Genomic DNA, 4,717 nt, shown 5'->3' with positions numbered 1-4,717 from the left:
ACTGTGCCTTATTCAGGGTCTCATTGTTCGAGCCCCCCCCTCCCTCGTTTGTTTTTCTTTTCCCATTAGGGGATTGAGTCAAAAGGGTGATGTTATGATTCTGATAATGTGAAATACACGGAGCCGCACACGGTTAGCTCGATGTGCAGGAGATGGTGGACCGGTTGGACACAGCAGTGCTCGCTGAAGAGCATTGTATTTATGATTATATATGTTATGTGTTATATGTTGATTGTATCTGTGTGGGTGATCCCCCCCCCCCCCCCCTTCCTTCCCAGTCCCCCTCTTTTTTCTTTTGCTTTTGCTGCCAAGACTTCAAGGTGCTATCTGGATAATGGGTACCATAGGGGTGCAATGGTGACACTGGGCTACAGTCTCCTGATATGTCACCAATCATGGATCCAAGCAGAATGGACACAAAACTGATGAGCTGGAACGTGAGGGCGATCAATAAGCCAGCGAAACGGAGTAAGGTATTTTCACATTTGAGAGACCAGGGCGTAGGGATAGTTTATTTACAGGAGACACATTTGTTGAATAAGGACCACCTTAAGCTCTGTAGGGGGGGATTTACTCAGGTCTATCATTCAAACTTCAATGGTAAGAGCCGGGGAGTGGCCATCCTTATACACAGGAATGTACAATTTATAGAAACAACCACTATAAGAGATAAGCATGGCCGGTATATTATTGTGGTTGGAAAACTGTTCAACATCCCGGTGGTGTTGGCAAATGTATATGCTCCCAATTGGGATAATGTTCAATTTTTTAAGGACCTATTTTCATTATTACCTAATTTGGATACCCATAATCTGATTCTAGGAGGTGACTTAAACTGTGTCCTCGATTCAACTCTGGACCGCTCTAGCCCAACATCCAAGGTATTAAGTAATTCAGCACAATGCATTAATTCTTTTTGCGAGGTATATGGTATATTTGATCCATGGAGATTCGTAAATCCAACCTCCAGGCAGTACTCTTTTTACTCTCCACCACATCGGACATATACTAGAATTGATTACTTCTTATTAGATAATAAACTGACCTCTATGGTAATGCATATAGAATACTCTGGTATTGTAATATCCGACCACAGCCCAGTCATATTGAGACTTCACTTTCCTGAAAACACGCCACCTCAGAGAATGTGGCGTCTTAATAACAGGCTATTGGCAGATGACGATTTTACAAAATTCATAAATTCGCAAATAGACTTTTTCTTAGAGCTTAATGATACCCCTGACATAAGTAGTGGCATTTTGTGGGAATCCTTAAAAGCGTATATACGAGGGCAAATAATTTCATTTAATGCTGGTGACAGGAAGAGAAAGATGAAACGTATTACAGAATTAACTAGGGCAATAAAAGAAGTCGACCTGGTAAACTCTACAGCTCCCTCTGAGGAGCTACATAGAAAGCGGATCTTGCTACAAACTGAATATGATGTCTTAACGAATCAACGCGAGGTGGATCTATATCTTAGGTCCAGACAGGATCTCTATGAGCATGGTGAGCGTGCGGGTAAGCTCCTGAGCCACCAGCTGAAGCAATCAGCGGCTGCTGGCATGATAGTGGAGATAGGTGATAATCAAGGTAACAAAATTATTGATCAGAAAGGTATTAACAACCAATTTAAGTCTTTTTATAAGGATCTGTATACCTCAGAAATAAATGACAACGAGCGAGTGAAGAACTTCTTTGAGAATCTAGAAATGCCATCCATAAAGAGGGCAGAAAGGGATAGATTAGAGGGACCTCTGACTACGAGGGAGATAGAGAAGGCAATTCGGAATATGAAGACGGGTAAAGCACCGGGCCCAGATGGGTTCCCAAGTGAATTTTATAAGACATTTGCGCCTAAACTTGTACCCCTACTCTGTAAAGTATATGAAGAGGCCCTTGAAAAGAATACTTTACCTCAAACAATGTCACAGGCTATGATCTCCGTGCTCCTTAAGAAGAATAAAGATCCGCTTAAATGCGAATCGTACCGCCCAGTGAGTTTACTTGGTTGTGACTATAAGATATTGACCAAAGTACTGGCAGCTAGGATTGAGCCTGTGGCAAGTGGGATAATACATCCTGATCAGACAGGGTTCGTGGCTGGTAGACAACTCTCCAGTAATCTCCGTCGCCTTTTCAACGTGATATACACTGGGGATGACAACATTGAGCCTGAGATTGTATTATCCCTAGATGCTCACAAAGCCTTTGATAGAATAGAGTATTTTTACCTGTTCACGGCTCTCGAGAAGTTTGGATTTGGTCCTAAATTCCTTTCATGGATACAGATAATATATGCAAGCCCCCAGGCTATGGTAAGAACGAACAATGTGATATCTGAATTCTTTCCCCTGTTTCGGGGAACAAGGCAGGGGTGCCCTTTGTCACCCCTGCTCTTCGATATGGCAATTGAGCCCCTTGCAATAATGCTGAGGAGTGCTGTTGGACTTGGGGGAATACGCAGGGGGATGCAAAGCCATAAGCTTTCGCTATACGCTGATGACCTCCTCCTTTTCCTGTCAAACCCTATCATAAGCGTCCCAGTGGCTCTGGATATTATTGACGGCTTCGGGAAGGTCTCAGGGTACAAAATTAATCTAGAGAAAAGTGTCCTTTTCCCAATTAATAAGCAGGCGAGGAGACTGTCATTTCAGGCCTATCCTTTCACAACACATAAAGATAAGTTTACCTACTTAGGTATTAATGTAACAAGTAAATACAAAGATCTATTTAATCATAACTTTAAGATAACACTGGATAAGGCAAAATTAGACATGGAACGATGGTCAACTCTCCCCCTATCATTAGCAGGGAAGATAAATTCTGTTAAAATGAATATAATGCCACGGTTCCTTTATTTGTTTCAGACGATTCCGGCTTTCATTCCTAAATCATTTTTTAAGGAACTGAATAAATGTACATCCACCTTCATCTGGAATAAAACGGTCCCCCGGATAAGAAGAGAGTTCCTTGAGAGACAGAGGGAAGAGGGAGGCCTGGCTCTACCAAATTATATGCACTATTATTGGGCCGCCAATATACATAAGTTGTTGTTTTGGGTCTCGCAGCTAGACGATGATGAAACCCCAGTGTGGGTACATATGGAAAGATATGCATCTAGCCCAGTGTCCCTGCGCTCCCTGGTCTGTGCTCCTCTGCCTTTAAGCAAACACCTTTACACTAATAACCCTGTTGTACATGATTCTATTAAGATATGGATCCAGTTCAGAACACATTTTAAAAACAGAAACGCCCTCCTATCTGCTCCCGTTTATGGCAATCATTTGTTTACCCCCGCCCTTGGGGGAGCAGCGTTTAGAGAATGGCATAGAGCTGGGGTGGAATGTGTTAGAAATCTTTTTAAAGATGGGATATTTATGTCGGCTGCTCAACTGGAGAAGGAGTATGGCATTTCCTCAAAGACTAATTACCTCAGATTTATTCAGGTTCGAGAATTTGTTAAAAAAACATTCTCTTCATCCCTCGTTCTCCCACAGAGTGGATGGATTGATGAGCTATTGGATACGAACCCGACCTTTAAAGGGGTGGTTTCCAGGATTTATGTCAATATCCAGAGGGTGGCTTCCCCATCCCTTGATCTCATAAAAAGGAAATGGGAGGAGGAATTGGAGTTGGACATATCAGAGGTGGACTGGGGTAGGGCAGTGGATCTAATACATTCTTCTTCCATATGTGTTAGACATGGATTAATACAGTTTAAAGTGTTACACAGACTTCATTTCTCAAGGGACAAACTGGCAAGAATCTACCAGGGGACTGATCCGACTTGCCCTAGATGTAAACAGGTGCCAGCTAATTTATGCCACATGTTCTGGTCTTGTCCCAGGCTGAAAGATTTTTGGACCAAAATCTTTACAGCCTTCTCATCTATTTATAATAAAAATATAGAGCCTGGCCCTCTGACAGCCATCTTTGGTGTGGCACCAGAGGAAGCAGGACTAACAACTGCTCAGAAGAAAGCAATGGCATTCTCGTTATTGTTGGCCAGGAGGTTGATTTTATTTAACTGGATAAAGACAACACCACCATCTCATAAACGATGGATAGAGGAGGTAATGACACATCTTAAATTGGAGCACCTTAGATTTACATTGCAGGGCAACACTAAGAAGTTTTATAAGGTCTGGCAGCCTTTTATCGCCCATCTTGAACGGGAGCTTTCATCTGCTTCAACATAACTGGCAGCACCCCACACCCCCTCACCCCTCCTTTATTTTTATTTTTATTTTTATTTATTTTAATTTTTTTTTTTATTATTATTATTTTTTTTAATTTTTTTTTTAATTTTTTAATTTTTTTATTTATTTATTTATTTATTTTTTATTTTCTTCTGTCGGACATTGTTGTTTATTTATGCATTTTAACCTAAGAATGCCTGTCTTGTTATTGTTCCTTTAGTTTAGACCTGTATTTAGGTGAGTATGTGATGTGTATTTTGAGTCTTGTTATTTTGTGTTGTACTGGATGTGTGTTTGTATACAAAAATCAATAAAAACACTTTGATTATTATTAATGTTTAATTTTCTTCAGGGCTACCGTAGTGCACATTGATGAACACTTTAAAACAAATATAATGCTTACAAGTGTAAATGAGCCGGATTTTAGCTCTGAGCTAATTTCCATCTATAGTCCCGTCACATACAGCATATAAGAACATGACAGTTATATATACAGCAAAAATAAATACATGATA

General features: G+C 40.7%; 1 long non-coding RNA gene across 1 annotated transcript; it reads left to right on the top strand.

The window, feature by feature from the left end:
- The first annotated feature begins 296 nt into the window (after positions 1-296).
- Positions 297-4,224, top strand: LOC307027116. The gene is made up of 3 exons (XR_013804537.1): positions 297-473; positions 823-881; positions 3,501-4,224. It is a non-coding gene; the product is annotated as an uncharacterized lncRNA (long non-coding RNA).
- Positions 4,225-4,717: the final 493 nt, after the last annotated feature.

The sequence above is a fragment of the Notothenia rossii genome (genome assembly GCF_949606895.1).
Source record: "Notothenia rossii genome assembly, contig: scaffold_133, whole genome shotgun sequence".
Taxonomy (NCBI): Eukaryota; Metazoa; Chordata; class Actinopteri; order Perciformes; family Nototheniidae; genus Notothenia; species Notothenia rossii.
Note: the sequence above shows the minus strand (reverse complement) of the source record. Positions and strands in the feature narration are given on the sequence as shown.